Here is a 21,406-nt window from a genome sequence, read left to right on the forward strand (position 1 = left end):
GAGCAAGAGTGCTGACGATTTAGAAGGGAAATCAGGGCTCTATCCCTTCACCAAATCATTCTGGCAAACGAATAAATCAGTGAATGTAAATCATGATTAGAGTCTAGCCTTTCAACTCAAATCATATAAGAAGATCCAAGTAATAACCAAACCAACAGGGAAAAGAGTCCAGAAGATTTTGCTCATACCATTTTTAAGCAAGTGGTAGCCCCTAATAGAACTGCCCTCAATTAGAGATAAGCAAGCAGGAAAAAACACAGCAGGTAACCTATGCAAAAAAGCACCTACAAAAAAGCCCACAGTAGATAAAAGATGAATGAAGAGAATTCTTCTGAAATTTTACTCTAGGAAACAGAAGAATGGCAAAACCTTGGACTAGTGAGGAGCTGGTGCTCAGCCCTTTCATGCTCGGCTGGTGGTGACATAAATTGATCCAGCCTTTTCAGAGTGCACAAGGATGGAAAGAATGCACGTTTTAAACAAGTGCACCTTTGACCCAGCAATCCCACTTCTTGTAATTTTCCTCAAGACAATAATTGCCAACACATACAATGATCTAAAGACAAGGATTTCATTTCAGTTTTGTTTGCAATAGTGAAAAATGGGTATTCACCTAAATAATCATGAATAGGGCTAAATCACTGGTTAAAGAAATTGTGGCACATTTATATAGATAATATATAAATGATAATGTAAATCTTTATTTGATGACATGGAAATTTGCCTATGACACATGTAACTGAGTGCAAAAAGGGAGACAACGGAACAGCATGATCCCATTTGTATAATATTTTAATAGGTGCACAAAGAGAGCTGTCTGGAAGGATGTTCACCCCAACAGTTGTATTTTACTTTATTCTTTGTATATTTCAATATTTATAATGAGCATGAATTTTATCAGAATAAATCTCTTTTCAAAACAAAGGAAGAAAAAATGTGGTAGAATTCACTCCATCTACCAGATGTGATGAGATCCAGCGTTGACAAGTGGAAAATGGCAGTTACTGTGGGGAATCATAAAGAATGACATAAGCATATGTTAAACAATCTATTTCAATTTAAAACATGTAGATGAACACCCATTCACTGTTTTTTTGATTTAAGGAAAGACATTTTATTTTTCTGTGTCATAAACCTACAATCTGAGTGCAGGATTCTTCTAGATCTTTCTCCCTAACATTTGTCTATATTTAATTTTATACTGATTTTAAACTTACCTTTATCGAGTCAAGATTCATTCTGTTATTCCTCTTCCTTGCTCACATCTAGATTAAGAACAGAAAAATTGGAAACTTGCTTTCTCAGCTTTCTCTTTAGCATGGGTGGCCACTTAACAAAATTCTGGTCAATGAGGCATTGGCAGTCTACTGAGGGTTTCTGGGATTGTCTTAGCTTTCAGCTTCGATTTTAGCTGTCCAGTCAGTTACGAACATTTTATTCCGTTGTTCCTATTTCTTTACTTCTTATACCACTGGACTTGGGCATTGCTGGCTTTGCCAGGCATCGCTGTAAATTCTGTAGGACTCCTTCACTCCACTGCATTAATTGGAAACGGGCATTGCATCTGCTGGGCACTGCTGTAGTGTGCATGCATGATTGCTGCTGCTCCTGAACGCTGCCCCCTCTGCCATGTGTTGCTGCCACTACCATCAACACCACTGCCAACATCCCAGACCTCAAGGTGTTAAAGCTGTATAGAGGTCTACAGTAAAATGGGGAGAAAGTGAGAAAGTGCTTCTACCCCTTGATACACCACACTCTGTTAAAGGATCGATACCCAAGTGAGGGCTGCTCATACCCTTCTGCATCCCTGAGTATCTAGCAAAAGAGTCCTTTCCTTTTAACTTACACTGTTGCTGTGACCCGAGCCACGGGAGACTGGCTGGGCAGGTGCGAGCGATGGGTACCCAGCTATATTTGGAATTTCTTCTCCTCCCTGAAATCCAAGGCTCTATTAATGAACCAGCTTGGTATACTTGACTCCTGCTGAGTGAATTCTCTCCGAGCAGACTCTTCAACACCTCATGCTCCTCACAAACTCTCTAGATGTGTTTGGAATTTATTGCTGAGGACACTTACACCCAAGTGGTGCCTCCCATTGCGGTGTTGGGTGGGGGGAAGGCAGGAGGGAAGCAGGTTAAGATTCCTAGGTGTTTTTACTTTTAAATAAATAAGTCTTATTTTATAACTATAAAATGAATACGTACTTTAATGAAAAAATATAAAATACATAGACAGAAAGACACCATGAAGAAAATGAAACCCACCTATAATCCCACTACTTAGAAATAATCACGAATAATGTCCTGATGGTTTGCACTCCTCCATTGTTTCACACTGTTAAGATCACCCTGTTTATATAATTTCACAGGCTGTTTTTTAATGACTCACCATTTGTCATAAGCATTCTCCCTTGACACTAAATATTATTTATGAGCAATCTTTAATGGTTACATATTATCCAGTGGTATACGTAATAGTCAGGAGTCTTTTGATTGAAAGTCACAGAAACCTACTCAAGCAAGTATAAATTTTTCTTTAATGTAAGATGTTTGTAATGAGGATTCAGGGATGTTTCCTGGAAACTAGAGGCACAGATGCAGCCAGACCTCAAGACTAGGTTATGAACAGACACAAGACCTAGAGCGTAGGGAAACCAGGAAGCCCCTCCCTTCAACTTGCTATTGTTTCCTTCTGTACTTCTCCTCCAGTGTCCCCTGTTTTTATAGACTGGCTTTTACAGGAACATGGCCCTTGACTGCTCCTGAGTTTACATATCAGGAACTCCAGAGAGAAGCTGATCCCCCACAGTTCTAGTTTCAGTTATTTGGGAAGATGCGCTGATTGGCCCAGTTTTGATCAGGCGCTGACTTTGATCCAATTAACAATGGGAAGAGGGACCAGGGTCATTTGGTGGGAAGCTGGCTCTTCCTATTGAAATGAATGAGAAGGGTGAATAGTGAAAGCTGAAGGGGATTCCAGAATGCTGAGACAGGCAGTCGGTCAGACAACCTGTGTGGATATAGGTTACCCTATAGACAGAGGTTCTATAGCTTACCAAACTGTTTCCTCAATTGTATTAATCCACACCTGGAAGTAGATTCTGAGTTGGGGCTGAGGGGTACATTACCTCACTCCAATCCCCAAAAACATACAGTTTCCAGCTCCTGCCTACCCAAGGTACCAACTTACTCTTATACATGGGTGTTAGTGGATCTGACAGACAGAACTCTTCTAACTTATCAACTCACCTCCAGACCCAGGCAGGAAGATTTCGTGTGCAGCTCTCCCTTCCTGGCAAAGCTTCAATTTGTCCATAACATGAGAAGCCTTCCATTCAGTAGAGTTAATGACTGGTAAAGTTTAACAAAGTAAAGGAAATACATCTTTCCACCACGAATAACCAGTCCGCTGCAGGGGCTAATTGTGTCGGAAATAAGGCTTAGATTTTCAAAGGAGTTGGATGGTTTTATGATCATTAATAACATTCACAGTTATGCATGTGTGGATTTCATATTTCATGGTATAAGCTGGTTTCCTGGAGAGGTCAGAAAGCCTATTTTCTAGAATTACACTAGTGGGTAGGTCCATTATCAAAGACTTTTACCTTCTTCTGAAGCATTGATTGTTGGCCACTGACTTGATGAAACAATAAGAAATGAAACAACAAAGCCCTATGTATTTATATGTTCTTGGGCTTGTTTCCAAGGTCTCACCAACTTACTATGAACCTTGGGAAAAGCTCTGGCTCGGTGGTCCTAGCTCCAGGCTGGGAGCAGGCAAGGGCAGGTATTGAGGCCAGTGTCTATTGATGCCATTCTGATTTCCACAGATTGACAAGTAAGGGAATTTTCTGCCTCATACAGGAAGGAATCTTTCCCTGCCCCATCCGTAAGCTCCAGGGGCAAGGACTGGCTCGTGTATCAGTGCCTTTGCTACATGGGAGGCTGGCAAATGCAGCCCTCAGTTTCCCTTCTTGACACGTTCCTGTACTGGAAGGCTGGCTTGGGCAGCAAGAAAATATTTCTGTTGGGTGGGCAGCCATGAGTGTCTTCCACCCTACTGTGCACAAAGCCTGATGTTAGGCTTCATGGTGAGATCCCAAACAAGTACAAACTGTGGTTTCTACGTGCAGGGAACTCAGTATCTGTTAAGTGCAATCAAAATAATAGTGCTGACTCTGTGTTAGAAAAGAAGCAAAAAGATGAAGAGACCAGTATGTGCTGCAATAGTCTGAACAGACTTCGGGAGGTGGTGGGGGTGTAGCAAGAGCCTGGAATGGATGGTGGGATTTTAAAACTGGAGGACATTCCAAACTGGGGAAGCACGCATGGGCTAAGACAATGGAGCACGAAGACAAGACTACTGTATACCCAGGACACCACAGGATGCAGGCAGCTGGCTGGGTGCCAGAGGCTCCCTGGGCCAGCCTGGAAGGAGGCTGTCCCCAGAGAGCAGCTCTAGGCCTCAGGGCCCTGAACAGTGGGGCAGAGAATCTGTATCTCTGAGTGCAGAGGTCTCTTGAGCAAAAAGGTGAGCTGACCAATGGCAGGGCTGTTTTAGGAAGATGAATCTCAAAGTATAGTGTAGAGCTAGAGGAGAGAGAGTGCCTTCAAGAGATAGGTTAAGAGTCTGTTGCAGTGATCCAGGTACAAGGGGGGCAAAAATCCCTGTGCCATGTCCTGGAACTGCAAGGCCAGGGTTGCAGATGAGAAATAAGGTTTCTGGTTAGGGTCAGGGGTAGGAAACTTCAAGGGACAGACAGGGCTAACTGGTTATTCAGGAGGTCTGAGCCTGGGAGGAACAGCCTTGGGGAGGAGCCAAGGGAAATCCCAAGATGTATCCTCAACCCTATGATAGTACTATGGGGCCAGAGAAGAGTGTAGCTTGGGAGAGCTGCCATGAAACCCTGGACTTTGGGGACAGCCTCAGGATGGCAGCAGAGGAGACCCCTGCACTGCTCAAAATCCAGTGTTCCTGGGGTAGATTTGCTAGGACACCCCCTTGGAGCGTCTGCGGGCTCAGCCAAAGGAGTGAATCGGGACTGGTTGACCATCAGACCAGGGCAGTGGCCTTGTAATACAAGAGGATAGGAGGTACCTTGAGTCTCTCCCCTCTGGACACATCGTAGGACGGAGTACAGAAACATAGCCTCTCAAAAGGAAACCATCCACCAGGTATCACAGTGGACCCACAACAACCTCTAGGAAAGACGCTTAGTTATAATAAGGGGAAAGGGGAGCCAGAGAGCAGGGGGGCTCTGACAAGCAACCACCCAGAAAATAAGTCTTGCTGCTGCCTTTCCAGCACTTATCCACCAGTGTGGGTGCTGGAAGGTTGAGCCTGTGTTTGCCAGCTCAGACCCCATTCTGCCAAGAGACTCACCGGTCCAGTAGAGTAAGCAACTGGCTTCTCTTTCTTAAATCCCATGTTGCTCTGGATAGGAGTTTCCCCTCTCTCTTGGCATCCTGCCAGGACTTTATGCTGGGGCAGCCAGAACCAGGCCTCCTGGGACCCACAGAGATCATGGGTCACATTAAGGACCACAGCTGTACTGAGAAGTGGTGACCAGCTCCCTGGCCTATGAGCCTTTGGGACGCCATCCCTTCTCTTGAGGAGTCTGGTTCTTGTCACTGTGCATGTCCAGAGACTTCTCTTAGGCTCCACATGGCCTGCCCTTGGCCCAGCATTTGGGAGAGAGGGGGCTTAGATACCCCCTTTGGGCACACAGCTCGCCATGGCACTCAGAATTCCTGGCTGGAACTTGGCATAATCAATGTATTCATAAGCTTTAATAACAAGACCAGGAAATTGGAGCACACTGGCTTTCAACGCTGGTTACACATCGTAATCACCTGGTACTTTGTGTTTTTAAATTCTGATGCCTAGACCCCTCCCCCAGAGATTCTGATTTCCTTGGTCTAGGATGTGCCTGAGCACCAGGATTTTTAAGACCACTGTGCAGCCAAGAATGAGAACACCTGAATTAGAGAGACTGAGAGAAAAGCACTTTATCTACCATGAGCCCAGGTGATTAATCAGGGCAACCATCCTCCATGTGGTGGCCCAGTAACCTGTTCTCCTCCATCTTTTGGCCCTGCCAGCCTAACACAAGGCTGGTGGTGGTTCCCTAAGATCACTGCAGCAGGGAAAGAGAACATTGGAAGGTCTCACACCATCAATTAAATGCCTCGGTCTAGAAGCGACCCATGCCACTTCCATTGACAACCAGTGACCAGAGATGGTCACACAGCTGTGCCTAACTGATGGGAAGATGAGAAGGATCATCCTTCTGGTGCTGAAAGAGAGCAGAGCTGGGTCTGGGTGAGCACTAGAAGTACTCCCCCACAGAGGGCCTCTCTAATCACACAGGCACCATGCAGGGGCTCAGTGCTCAACGAATAGAGAAAAATGGGGGCGGGGGACGCCCAGAGAGAGTAAGGAGGAAAGAAGAAGAGAGAAGCATGGTAGAAATCTATAGAAAGAAATTAGATCCAGAACCCAAAACCAGAAGGCCCCAGGGCACAGCCAGTGGTGTGTGGGAGCTGGCTCACATACTAGTTCATGAGAGTCAATTGCTAAATATTCAGGAGTTCAGCAAACTAGTTAAACACTGATAATTAAAAATTATGTAAGCTTAGTGGGGTACCTGGGTGGCTCAGTCGGTTAAGCATCTGACTCTTGATTTTAGCTCAGGGCATGATCTCGTGGTTCGTGGGATCGAGCCCTGCATCAGGCTCTGTGCTGATGGCAAGGAGCCTGCTTGGGATTCTCTCTCTCCTCTCTCTCTGCCCCTCTCACCCCACAAATAAATAAATAAACCTTAAAAATATTTTAAAAATTTAAAAATTGCATAAGCTTATAATTAAACTATATCAAAGACAAAGGTCACAAATACTCAAAATACATCACTTCCTAATTCTCTGACTATATTTCACTATTATCTATGTTCTTGGAGTTATTTCCATCTATTACAGAACATGGCGTGCTACTGAACACCTCTTCCCAACTCCATCCAGAGACATGATTTGGCAGTTGGTGGCAGATTTTAGTCCATGGCAGTCAGCAAGTGCTACAAATCAGAGCTTTTGTCCACGAAAGAACTGGTGGTTGAACATTTATCAGCCTGGGTCCAGCCTTCCTTCCCCAGTGCATCTAAACTGGGAGGTTCTGTGAAGCCAGTAAGTGTGCTCTGTTCTCTCCAGAGCAGTGCTGGGGCAAGAAATTTCCATTTGTCACCAGTGACTGGTTGAAAGCAGGGAGTTTAGGGAGTACTGATGGGTGAGCATTTCCATTTGGAGAGCCTATGGGAATGGGCTGCGGGGTCAGCAACCCTAAATGGTAGCATTTTGCAAATACAGACCTTCCCTTCCATGTGTGCAAAGCGTGACCCTCACTCAGAAGCCTAAACCATTGTTTGCTTCCAAGGAACCAAAGGCTGGTGCTGAATAGTAATAATCACCTGCCAGGAGCCTATTGACCAGGAGGACTGCCTGCTGCCTGTAACTCCTGGTAACAGGGAGCCCTTCGAGAGCCATCTCTGTGCTGGCTCCATAATGCGATGGTGGTGTCTTTCTCTCTTGAAGCATTTTTACTGGATCTCTAAGACAGTAGCTGCCGGAATTGAAGCCAGCGCTGGCAACATGAACCACGAGAGGCCCGAGTTTATTTGGCCAACTCAGAATCTAGCTGTATGCACATGGGGCTTGTTTTTATAGCCGCTGTAAAAATTCTCCTTACACTTGCTACTTCACTTTCCCCTGAAGCCCAGGGCCCTCTCTCCTCCCCCTCCGTACCCAGCTCAGCCATTACCGGCCACTTACCCTCCAGTGTTCAGGGCCCCTTTTAAAGCACTATTAGATGTCTGGATGGTTTATGGATCTCTGGGCTTCTGACTCCATGGACCGCATCACTCTAAAAGCTGGACCATCAGACACAGTTGCAGAGGGAAACGTTGGAGGGGGCGGTGCGTGAGTTTAGTCTCTAATGCGTGAATGTATTACACCAAATGGATGGAAATGCTACACTGGCAATTTTTGCTTCTTTATAGGCTTCTGATTTTTAAAAATCAATTAGCATGTTTTTACTTATATTAACTCAGCCTCAGGATCTTCACATTTTGGAATCACTGCTACTCCAGTGGCCAATTAAGCTTGTTCGAACCTCCATCCCACATACCATAGAACATTTACTGCTCTTCCCAGAATTTACGAGGGATCCCAAGACGTTTCACGTTCTCCTGGTTACCTCACCTCAAATTCTTGATCCCTCTGAATTCCTGAGACTCCCTTGTCACCACAGTAACCATTTTACATTCTCTTTTATTTTCTAAAACTCTACTGTCAGAATGTTCTACACGTAGCAGACTTGTTTGTCTAAAGGCTTGGGGAACTAAGGGGTCTATGGGATAATACTGAGCAGGAAGCCTCTGGGGATCTTAAAGACCTGGACCATACCCACCACCGGACTGTCCCATGGCCAGTCTTCTCAGTGGGCTCCAACACCGGCCATTCCTTGGGCCTGCTCTCTCTCTCTCTCTCTCTCTCTCTCTCTCTCTCTCCCTCTCTCACTCACTCACTCTCCCCTTTCTAGATCTTTCTCCCATTCCAGGGCCTTGGAGACTCTCTCTGGCAAATCTTTCCACAGGAATCTAGCCTTTTTTGGTTTCAATTTTCTTCCATTTAGACAGTCTTGTTTAGAACCAAAGAGCCCACTAAGGAATGCCCTAATCAAGAGGGGCACCCACCCCAGCCAGCCGTCCTGGGCTGACACCCCTCACAGCACGAAGTGCTGTTGTTTTGAAGTTGTTTTGACATGTTTGGTTTTTAAATTTTTCCCTAAGAAGTACCTGAAAACATCCTTGCTACAAAAAATTCAAACCACACAGACCACACTTTCCACTCCCTCCTACAAGCCTGCCCCTCCTGGGGAGAGGACCGCTGTTGTTCTAGGCCCTTTTCAATGTGTTTACGTGCATATGGAAATAGACACAGTTTCGCTCGTGTGCAAAATCTATTTATAAATTCATCATGTGTGTTTTGTTCTACAGTTGCTGTTTTATTGATAACAACCCATCTTTTAGATGTGTCCATGATAGCATCATTCAGATACAGGAATGTTCCGTTAGGAAACCGCCTACATGCCCATACGTAGGGAGATAGTGAATTGTGCTTTATGAGGATCTGGAACCTCTGTGCGGAAGGGAGTCACCCCACAGCCAGCAGATAGGACTGAAGGGAGGCAGGTAAGAGTGTATCACAACCCTCTGCCCCGTGCTAGGTTTCTATGCTGAGCCCCAGTGTCCTTCCAAAGACTTGGACCTGGCCCCGCTGGCTTAGCTCTGGAGGGAAGTACAGAACCACCTCTTTCTCCTTCACTGACCTTGAACACAAGCCCAGGAGACCTTTGGACTTAAAAGCTTCACTGCTGCTCACTGTGGAGACCCAGACCTGGGGCCGAAACTGCCAGCATGCACAAATGCTCATGGCCCTTGGTCTGTAGTTCCTGACTTCCTCTGGGATGGCGGCTCCTGGGAGGGCGGTTGCCCCAACCCCAGCTAGAGTTTCTCTTCATGATCAAGCCCTATGGTCAGCACAAAAGATCAAGTGGGAAGTTTGCATCCCTGAGGCCCACAGGACTGAGCCATCCTGGGTGCCCCAGCCCAGGCCAGTCTGGAAGGACTACCTCAGGGATGTTTTCTCAGGGCCCACTGAACTCGAATCTGTGGGCCGGGTTTTGTGCTGGATATAAATCCAAGCAGGCTGCTGGGCAGGAAACAGGAGCAGCAGCCCAGCGTGTGACTGGGCCAGGCTGGAGCCCGTGTCTGTGGAGCGTGGAAGGCTCGGGACTTGTGCCTGACCCAGGGAGGACTCTCCAGCTTTCTCCCTGGGGCTTGGGAAACAGCCCGTGGAAACACCTCTTAAGAGCAGCACCAGGGGAGGAGCAGGGACGAGCCTCCAGAGCTGGTCACATTTGGTGGTATACTTGCAACGGTGGCCCAACCTGATGCTGAACCAGAGTAGAGCCCAGATGATTGGTAGAAAGGGCGACAAACATTCAAGAAGACTGAAGGCACACTGTAGATGCACAGGAATGATCCAACTTCTCTGGGAAGACTCCTTCACACCCTTCCTCTTGCAGCCCCTGCCCTGTTGGGTCCTCAGTGCATCTACCCCCTGCGCTTAGCACACTGGATGATGACTATGTGTTAGACAGTGCCAGGTCGTGACCTCCTTCCTCACTGGACTGTGAAGAGGGGGTAGAGAACTGTAGCTCAGTGCCAAGGCCATGAGTGGCCTCCATCGCTGCTCTTTCTGCAAGGACCACGTGTGCTGGGGCCCCAAGGAGCAAGCATGGCTTATGGAACCACTGGTGGTGGTCCCGATGCCCAGCGCAGGCCTGGCTCCAAAATGGCGTGCTGCCTGACCTGCAGGTATGAGTGGAATCAGTGTCTGCAGCTGAGGAAGCTGGGGGTGGCAGTAATGTAGGATGAAATCCACACCGCTTTGACTTCCTGGCAACAGACCCAGACACCCAGCCACTCTTGCTTCATGCCTGGCACATGACCTCTCAGGACTAGCTCTGTGTTACCTAAAGGTGATAGACATGTTATCATAGAGGTTCCAAGCCCAGATATCACTTTCTCAGAGAGGCCTTTCCTCATCCACCTAAAAAACACTTAGCTCAGGGTGTCTGAGTGGCTCAGTTGGTTGAGCCTCCGACTTTGGCCCAGGTCATGATCTCATGGTTGTGAGTTCAAGCCCCACATTGGGCTCTGTGCTGACAGCACAGGGCCTGGAGCCTGTTTCAGATTCTGTGTCTCCTTCTCTTTCTCTGCCCCTTCCCCTCTCATGCTCTCTCTCTCTCTCTCTCTCTCAAAAATAAATAAAAACATTAAAAAAAAAACCCACTTAGTTCACCTCCTAGTTACTCTGTATTACATTAACCTGTTTCATTTTTTTTTTCCATGTTACTTAGAACCATCTGAAGTGATTGATTGATATGTGCAGTGTGTGTCTCCCTAACTAGGAGACAAACTCCATGGGGGTAGGGGGTTTACCCGTCTTATCCCCACTCATAACCCCAGAGCCTGGTACATGCTATTGCAGATGAGGAAGTGGAGAATGAATGTGGAAGAGTAGGGGCAACCAATTAAAGTCCGCCCCAATATCCAGGAACAGGAATTCACCCTCACCAGTGAGTTCTGGTCAGATCTGGGCCAGGACCTCCCACCAAGGCCTTTTTTAAGAGTCCTATTGACTCTTGGGGTGCCTGGGTGGTTTAGTCGGTTAAGCATTCGACTCTTGATTTCGGCTCAGGTCATAATTTCACAGTTGGGTTTGTGGGTTCAAGCCCCATGTTGGGCTATGCACTGACAGTGCAGAGCCTGCTTGGGATCCTCTCTCTCTCCTTCTCTGTCTGCCCCTCTCCTGCTTATGCTCTCTCTCAAAATAAATAAACATTTTTAAAAATTGAAGAGTACTGGGGCAACTGGGTGGCTCAGTCGGTTGAGCGTCTGACTTTGGCTCAGGTCATGATCTCAGGGTTCATGAGTTAGAGCCCCACATTGGGCTCCGTGCTGACAGCTCGGAACCTGGAGCCTGTTTCAAGTTCTGTGTCTCCCTTTCTTTCTTTGCCCCTCCCCTGCTCATGTTTTCTCTCTCTCTCTCTTTCAAAAATAAATAAACAATAAAAAAATTTTTTTTAGTTGAAGAGTATTATCAACTCATCTGACAGAACTGCAAGTACACATTTTAACCCAAAGAGAGAGGAAAAACTGGGGAAATGAGGATGGGCTTTTGGGGTGATGATTTGGAACTTGTGCTATTTTTCACACACCCACAGCAAACAAAAAAATTTGAAAACTTCTGTTCCAGATGACCCTGTTCTCTCCTTAACTGGCCTTGGCATTGGCGATATCAGCCTCAGCCCCAGCTGGAAGCGGAAGAGCCCCACGTGGGCCTGGCCTGGCTGGTGAGTTCCTGAATTCAGTGGAGGGAGACTGTTGGGGGTGGGGGGAACTTAGGAAATTTCCCGCAGACTCCTGAGCTTGTTTGGTCTAAATAAAAATAATAAACACAGAAAACAAAAGAAGAAGTTCAGTAAGTTTTTTTCTTTCCTCACGTCCCCACCTTCTTGAGGTCACTCCTGCCGTGTTGTCAGGTACCCAGTAGGGACGGCATGGAAGACACAGGAAGTGCCCAGGCAATGCAAATGCCCTCTGGGTTTCAGCACTTCTATTCTGATTTTACCAGGCCTTCCTTTCCCATGGCAGGCCCCTCCATGGAGGTTTGGGGGGCTGCTCTATAAAGAGCAAGATTCTGTTTCTGTTTATAATTGAAGGCTGGCGTGCAACCCAAAGGAAGGAGATATTAATCACCACAAATGGATGTAGATTGCCCCTCTGAGCTTTGTAAATTCCACACCACCTCTCGCTCACTGCCGTGGGCCTCAGTTTACGGCGTGCCCTGCCAGAAATGAAAACCTTTCATCAGTGGAGAAGCAGGGCCTGGCTGCTGCTGTGTTTGGGCTACAGAACTGAGGTGGAAAGTGTTATTTTAGGGTGTTGCCAAGAGCCAGGGCTGTGATTTGAGCAGCAAACTCAATTATACTCACCTTTTCGCTTTTTGGAAACAAGAAATAACATTTAGGCCATAATTTATCCTGTTGATATTTTATTTATGTATTTATTTGGGTCGGGAGAGGTAATTTAAGTTAAATTCATTCAGTCAGTGGACTCTGAGTTATGGGAAGAAGAAAAATAAACTTTCTGTTACTGGAGGGATTTTGTGTATAAACACACACAAATGCACATGCACGCACACACGCGCGCACGCGCGCACACACACACACACACACACACACACACACACCAAGTCAAACAGGCATGCATAGCTAGTCATTTAGGATGAAAACTCACTCTGTAAGTTGCCGGAGGAAGTTCTTTAAAATAATAGACACAATTTAAATCTAAATGTTCAAACATTTTCCCACAAGATAAAATCAAAGTATAATAAAGTGGTACAATTATATGTGGCTAGAACATCCGGAAACTTGGTCTTTAGTTCTACAAGTTGTTTATGAGCACCTACCGTAAGCCAGGTCCCATGTAGCCACTGATTCTACTGAGCATGGAGAATATGGACCCAAACTAGCTCAACTTATGTCCAGGGGGCCAGACAAAGAAATGTATTGGATCTCACATGAGAGGTTGGCAGTAGGAAGCAAGTGAACTAAGGAGCTTGTAGAGAGAATGACCAGATACTGCCTGAACCAATAGAAAATGCATGCCAGCAGGTATCACCAACAGATGAGAAAAACTACGATATTCAAAAACAAGCATTTTTTGAATGAATGAATGAATGAATGAATGAATGAAGAGCCTGATTCTAAGGTGGTGGAATAGGACACCCAGCTAGTGGCCTGGCCTGCTGGGACGGGCCACTCTCTGAGATGAAGGCAGGGCCACCAGCTCACAAACAACATGACTTCTCAGAGAGATCCCATGCAGACCTAGGATTCCAGACATTTCTCTACTCATAAATGTGTTCTTTCTAGCCATTAAAAGAAATACAGAAAATAGGGGTGGGGGATGAAATATAGAAACCTCAAGTTCAGAAATCTTTTGGATGGAGGAATCTTATGTCTCAGCACAAAGTCACAGCTCAGCCACTGCATGCCATATCACGTGTGCGCAAGGGGAAGAGTGTTCCTGAAAAGCGAAGCTGTGGGCAGCTGGTGCGGGCAGGCTCTGAGTTGTAGGAATTCATTTCTTGCATCCAATCCACGCTTTAGGCTTGAGTTATGTGGACGGGCTCATCGGATCTGACAACTCAGCTTGTCACCATCTGAAGGAAACAGCCTGATGTTGGAGGGTTCTGTGACTTGGTATCCTCCAATTCTCTTCCCTCTGAGTTTTCTGTTCATCGTGAGTTGGCAAACCGTGGAAGCAGTATCAGTTTCCTACGGCTGCTGTAACAAATTACCACACACGTGGAAACTTAAAACAACAGAAATGTATTCTGTCACAGTTCTGGAAGTGGGACGTCCAGAATCAAGGCGTCGGTAGGACCACAGCCCTGTGGAGGCTCTAGGAAAGAATCCGTTTCTTGCCTCTTCTGGCTTCTGGTGGCTGCCCCAGCAATCCCTAGCAACACTTGGTGCTCCTTGGCTTGTGGCACATCCCTCCAATCTCTGCCTCCTTCTTCCCATCACCTTCTCTTCTGTCTCTCTCTTCTGCGGGTCTGTTACAAGGGCACTTGTCATTGGATTTAGGGTTTAGCCAGACAATCTAGGATAACCTCCTCATCTCAAGGTTCTTTTAAGATTTTATTTATTTATTTATTTATTTATTTATTTATAGAAAGCACCAGTGGGGGAGGGACAGAAGGAGAGAGGGAAAGAGAATCTTAAGCAGGCTCCATGCCCAAAGCAGAGCCCCATTTGGGGCTCAGTCTCATGATGGTGAGATCATGACCTGGGCCAAAATCAAGAGTTGGACGCTTAACCGACTGAGCCACCCAGGCACCATAAGGTGCCTCAATCTTATCTCAAGATTCTTAATAGCATCTGCAGGGGCGCCTGGGTGGCGCAGTCAGTTAAGCGTCCGACTTCAGCCAGGTCACGATCTCGCGGTCCGTGAGTTCGAGCCCCCCGTCGGGCTCTGGGCTGATGGCTCAGAGCCTGGAGCCTGTTTCCGATTCTGTGTCTTCCTCTCTCTCTGCCCCTCCCCCGTTCATGCTCTGTCTCTCTCTGTCCCAAAAATAAATAAACGTTGAAAAAAAAAATTAAAAAAAAAAAAATAGCATCTGCAAAGACCTTTTTTCCAGATCAGGTCACATTTGTAGATTCTGGCGATTAGGACATGGACATATCTGGGGGCCACCATCACAGAGGTATGTACCCCTACCTAGACTTTAAAGTGCATTTTGGCTTTTCTCTCAGGCTCCCACCCTGACTCTTGTAACTCTTCAAGTGTCTGTTAAAAATCAGAACGATCTCCGCTCAATTGAAATCCGCGGTCACTTGACCATGAAACCATTTCAGCTCCCCCCGCGCAAACCTTCCTCCCTCCCTCCCCCACTCCCATTCTGCAGAGGCGAGGATCTAGCAGCTTGTGTGTTTTTAAAATGTCAGAGCCTTCCTTTTGCTCAAGAATAGGTGTGTAGTTGGGGGTGAGTGAAGACACTTCATGCTGCATTAGGCATTGTACACTAAAGAGAAGCTGATAGAAGAATTAATTACAGTTTAACAATAATAGTAAAAAGCAAAACAAGAGATTGAAATGAAATAGCCAGGGGGAACAAATGCGTTTCCCGGAAGAATGGTGCCTATTCAGCGTGGAAAATTTATATGTAGAGTAAATGCTGGGAATTGGAACACAGAAGAGGCAATCAAAGGCCTGAGGAGGCTCCAGCAAGCTGGGGCTGCTTTTCATTGAATTGTCTCATTAGCTGGCTGGAGGTATAAATAAATTCCTCCAGTGTCTTTGTTGTCTGACAAGATGGAAAGCAGAATGAGTCGTGGCAGGGCAGGGCGTGGGGGATTTGGGGAAAGGGGGGGGTGACCCTGACAGCCCTTGGAGCCAAGGGAAGAGCTGGGAAGGAGTCTGCAGTGGGAAAGAAGAAGCGGGGATGAAGGTGTCTGCTTCCTTTCATGGCAACCGGCTGTGGGCTGCACTGAGGGCCAGGGAGGGGCCGGGATTCCCAGAGCACAGGCACAGAGGCTTTGTTCTGAGGCCAGATGCACGGCTTTATCATGGCGAACCCCACCTCACATCCCCGCAGCTTGTACTGGGAGCAGCCCTCTGGAGTCACAAAGCCTCGCTCAGGGTGCCCTCAGCCACCAGCTTCAATGGCAGCGCCCTCCAGAGACGTCCATGCGGTGACTGTTTGCAAGGGGCATTGCAAGAAACTTGTTGCAATGAATGGAAGTCCCAACCTTTGTGAATAATTAACATTTTAAAGCAGAAGAGGCTTCTGGAGGTTGTGGTAACACAGTTGCTTTTTTTTTTTTTTTTATCCCTTGTTGAGATATAATTCACACACTATACTACATGATTGAAGGGTTTTTAGTATATTCACAGAGTTGTGCAACTATTACTACAATCAATTTAGAACAATTCCATCACCTGTACACTCTAGCGGTCACTATTCATTCTCTCCATACTGCCTAGTCCTAGGCAACCACTAATCTCTTTTCTGCCTCCATAGACTTGTCTATTCTGGACATTTCATAGAAACAGAATCATTATATCAGTGTCTGGTTTATTTCACTTAATATAATGTCTTCAAAGTTCCTCCGTGTTGTAGGATGTGTTAGAATTTCCTTTCCTTTGAAGGCTAAATAATATTTCCTTGTATGGATATACCACATTTTGTTTATCCATTCATCTGTTAATGGGCATTTGGGGTTTTTGCACCTTTTAGCTCTTATGAATAATGCTGCTATAAGTATTCATGCGTAAGTTTTTGTGTAGATATGTGTTTTCATCTCTCCTGGGGATATAACCCAGGAATAGAACTGCTGGGTCATATGGTAACTCTATGTTTCCTCTTGAGGAATGGCCACACTGTTTTCCAAAGTGACAGCAGCATAATTTTTTAACTCCCCAGGTTCCTCCATAAAAATAGACAAAACCATGAGGACAGCAAAACAAAAATGTTCACAAACATTGATAACGATGGTTCTAAAAGGGAATTCTCCAAACCAGAAGTGTCTCTACCCCCTGAGAATGTGCGGGATGTGCAGATCTCAAGGCCCACACCAGACCTCTGCATCTGCACTTTAACAAGCCCTCCAGGCGACTCTGGTGATGCCAATTCTAAAGTTTGAGAACTGGGGCATCTGGGTGGCTCAGTCAGTTGAGCGTCAGACTCTTGTTTTCAGCTCAGGTCATGATCGCGTAGATCATGAGATCGAACCCCGTGTTGGGCTCTGTGTTGACAGTGTGGGATCTGCTTGGGATTCTCTCTCTCTCTCTCTCTCTCTCTCTCTCTCTCTCTCTCCCTGTCTCTCTGTCCCTTCCCTACTGCCCTCTCTATCAAAATAAATAAATAAATAAACATTAAAAAAAATGTTTGAGAACCACTGATCTCACTGAAATGAGTAGGTATCATAGTTGACTCCAAAGTATGAGCAGGTGGGTACAAGCTACAAGACCATATGATTTGGGCAATTATGAGAGAAATGGGAGAAGAGCAAACGGTCTTGAGTAGCTCTGAGAGCCAGAGAACCCACAAATTGGCTTGGGAATCTTGGTAGCCCAATCTGAGACCGCCAGCCAGAAGCTGAGGAAGTTTCATAGGCTCCCATTTGCACATGAACACAAGGGGATTCCAGAAGGTAGAAGGTGTTGGTATAATCTGGGCTTTCTGAACATGTTTAAACTAACCAGACTTTGTTCTAGGATAAAGTTTTGCGTTAAAAAGCACCTGCTGGGAACAGAATTTAAATTGAGCATCACAGGATGCTCAAAAAAGAGGGAGAAAAGACAAAGGTGAGAGAATAGCAGAGGTGATGAAGCTCAGAAAATACTTGGAGATATGTATACATGTCTAATCATTTTTTTGAAAATAGTGGAAGGAGAACTTTCAGGGTAGTGAATCTAGGACACCTAGCCTAATTACTTCTCGGCCTTTTGGCTAAGATCAAGTGTAGGACGGCTAGCCCAGCCTACCTTTCCTTCCGAAAAGTACAGAAAATTCTTCTCATTAAAATGAGCTATAATAAATGATCATGAGTAAATCCCACGCCAAGTCGCCGTAAAAGGAAAGAAGGTAAGGGACGGAATACTGTCTCTAGAGATAATGAAGGCATGCTGGAAAGACGTGCCCACAAAAGAGATAAAACTTGTAATCTGCTAAATGAACTAAAGTAAATTAAGAAAAACGATGTTCTGAAAAGAGTAGCACTAATAAGATTAGATTCTAATAAGCTTAGAAAAACTTGGACATGAGGTAATTGGGAAAAGAAAGATTTGGGGGGAAAAGTGATAGAATTCAGAAGAGAATAAGAAGTAAGGAAGCACAACTTTGTAAATGAAGATTAAAATGGAAGGGGCCTGTTCCAACTATCTACTGCTATGTAACAAATTACCTCCAGATTTCGTGGAGCAAAGCAACAATTGTACCAGGCTTGTGGGTTCTGGCCTTAGCTGGGGTGACCTGAGTGGCTGTGTGCGGAGACAGCTGCGGGTAAGAGATCTACTTCCAAGGTGGCTTTTTCTGTTACATGTCTGGCACTTGGGCTTGGATGGCCATGGGGCAGGTTCAGCTAGGCTTAGGGACTGGAGCACAGACCGGTGGCCTACGGGCAAAGCGTTCATAAGGTAGGCAGCCTTTAAAGGTCATGCGTTAGGCTTCTTTTCTTTTCTTTTTTTTTTTTTTATAATGTATTTATTTAATTTGAGAGACAGAGAGAGACAGAGAGAGAGAAAGAGAAGGGAGGAGGCAAAGTGAGAGGGAGAGAAAATCCCAAGCAGATTCCCTGTATTAGTGCAGAGCCTGATGCAGGGCTCAAACTCACAAACCGTTACATCATGACCTGAGCTGAAATCAGGTCAGCTTGGGGCTCCTGGGTGGCTCAGTTGGTTGAGCGTCTGACTTCGGCTCAGGTCATGATCTCACAGTTCATGGGTTCGAGCCCTGTGTCAGGCTCTGTGCTAACAGCTCAGACCCTGGAGCCTGCTTCGGATTCTGTGTCTCCCTCTCTCACTGCCCCTCCCCCACTCTCTCTCTCTCTCTCTCTCTCTCTCTCTCTCTCTCAAAAAAGAAATAAAAACATTAAAAAAAAAAAGTTGTCAGCTTAACCAACTGAGCCACCCAGGTGCTCCTTTAGTGGGTCAAGCTTCTAAGAGTGAATGTTCCAAAGACCAAGGCAGACCAACTTGACCTTTTCTGACCTCACCTTGGATGTCACATAGCTTCACTTCTGCTGTGCTCTATTGGTCAAAGCTGCCCCAGGACAGCCCAGATGTACGGGGAGGGAGCAGAGACTCCATCTCTTGATGGGAGGAGTGTCAAAGAATCTTCGCCCATTTTTCTCAGCTTTGTTAATGTGTAATTTGCACACAATAAAATTCATTCATGAAAACTGTGCAGTTTGATGATGTAAGTAATGATACACAGTATTTCAAAGACCAGCACAGTCAAGACAGAACAATTCCCTTGCTGGAAAGTGTTTTCTCGTGTCTCTTTGTGACCATATTTTAAAATCACCACAGAATCTAAACCTGAATGAACACCAGTTGCAAAGGATAAAAGATTTTTAAATAAAAAAGAAATGAAAAGAGGCGCCTGGGGCTCAGTCGGTTAAGTGTCCAACTTTGGCCCAGGTCATGATCTTGTGGTCTGTGAGTTCTGGCCCCACATCGGGCTCTGTGAAGACAGCTCAGAGCTTGGATCCTGGTTTGGATTCTGTGTCTCCTTCCTTCTCTGCCCCTCCCCTGCTCATGCTCTGTCTCTCTGTCTCTCTCTCAAAAATAAACACTAAAAAAAAATCAAAAAAAAAAAAAAAAAAGAAAAGAAATAAAGAAACTGAAAAATGATTCAAGAGAAAATGGTGCAAAAAACACACACAGGCACGTGCATACATGCACACATGGGAAAGATGACTGAAAGCATGTGGAATAGAAATCCTGAGGATGGAAACCAAAGTAATAGAATAAAACAAATATAAAAACATTTAATTCTTATTCTTAAATAAAACAGGCTTGAAACTTCACAGTTAAAGGTACATCTCATACCTGGAAAATCAACCTACAACAACCAATATTCTAGTAAAACTAGAAGACTTCAAAGAAAAAGAAAAAAAAATTGCAAAAAAGACCAAGTCACTTATCAGGGAAAGAAAATCAGATTGCCATCAGACTTTGGACACAACACTTTATGCCAGGGGACACTGAAACCACACATGTACTCAAGGAAAGAAACCGTGAGATAAGAATTTTCCAGCAAACTGACCGTCAACTATAAAGGCACAGGTGCTCTATTATGAACACACAAAAAACTCAGGCAATATTGTCTCACGAGTTCTTCCTGAGGAAGCTGCTAGAGAGTGAGTTTCAAAAAACCAAAGCAGCTAGGGAGGTATCCGCATAAAGACTGATGGTGTGCACTGAGGATATATTTCCCTGCAGAATTAAGATTACATGATGGTTCCTAGGGAGAGAGAATAGTATGTGTGGCTTTATGTACAGAAATAGAGTACCTCTGTCACAAATGCGGGGAGAATGGGGAAAGTGTATAAAAAGTTCAATAAGCTTATAAATTGTCTTACGGACTTTAACTGAGAGTAAAAAGATATCATCTCAAATTAGACGCTGAGGACGTGGCCCGTAGAAAGAGGAAGCTGCTAGACAATTTCAATGTTGGCATGGGGGAGGGAAACAACCAGCAGACAATAGCCTGGGAAGGAAGAGACTCAGAGTGTAAATTTCAGAACTGGAATACAGGGAACCGTCTTAGAACAAAAATACAAACTTACTGAAATACAAAAGCTATACCCTTCAAAGATACCAAATGAAAGAAGCCATAAAGACAGATATTGTATTTCTAAAAGACATGCTTAAAATATAAAGCAATATGATGAGTTTTGAGGACAACAGATCAATAATGTCAACAGGTGTGAGGTGATTTTGTAGTTTTGATTTGCAAATCAAATCAAAGTGACGCTGAACACCTACCTTTCGTGTACCTGTTTGCCCTTTGTATGCCTTCTGGGGAAAAATGTCTGTTCAGCTCCTCTGCCCGTTTTTTAATCAGTGTTTTTTTTTGTTTTTTGGTTTTTTGTTTTTTTTGCTATTGAGTTGTATGCCTTCTTTATTTTGGGGGATATTAACCCTTTAACAGATCTACGATTTGCCACTATGCTCTCCCATCCCGTAGGTTGCCCTTCCATTTTGTTGCTGGTTTCTTTTGCTGCGCAGAAGCCGTTTAGTTTGATATAGTCTCACTCTACTTTTATTTATGTTTGAAAATTTTCATAATGAAAAGTAAATATGTATATGTGTGTGTAAGAAATGAAATTGAAGATTCTCCATAACAGCATTCAGATCTTGTTTTCTTGGGTGTAAAAGAAAGTGTCCCCAAGATTATGCATGACACACAACTCTGCCATACATGTGACTGCCATCTGTTGTGTGTGAGACATCCCTGTTCTTTTGCCATCTGATTTTTTCCCCACACGCACTCTATTGCGTCTGTATTTCCATTTCTGCGCATAGAGATCTACCTCACAATTTTAATGGCTACATAGCCTTCCATTGTGTGAATGTGTCATAATTATTTTAATTACTCCCGTATTGATTGATATTTGGGTCGTTTCCAAATGTTCATTAATTAAACAAGGGTTGTGACGAACATTCTTCCTCAGGCATCCTTTCACATTGTGTGGTTATTTCCTTAGG

General features: G+C 45.1%; 1 long non-coding RNA gene across 1 annotated transcript; it reads right to left on the minus strand.

Annotated features, from left to right (window-relative positions):
• Window positions 1-774: 774 nt before the first annotated feature.
• Window positions 775-3,355, minus strand: LOC123582157. The gene is made up of 3 exons (XR_006704247.1): window positions 3,252-3,355; window positions 1,218-1,265; window positions 775-1,004 (listed from the first exon to the last, which is right to left on the minus strand). It is a non-coding gene; the product is annotated as an uncharacterized LOC123582157 (long non-coding RNA).
• Window positions 3,356-21,406: the final 18,051 nt, after the last annotated feature.

The sequence above is a fragment of the Leopardus geoffroyi genome, chromosome B3 (assembly GCF_018350155.1).
Source record: "Leopardus geoffroyi isolate Oge1 chromosome B3, O.geoffroyi_Oge1_pat1.0, whole genome shotgun sequence".
NCBI lineage: Eukaryota > Metazoa > Chordata > Mammalia > Carnivora > Felidae > Leopardus > Leopardus geoffroyi.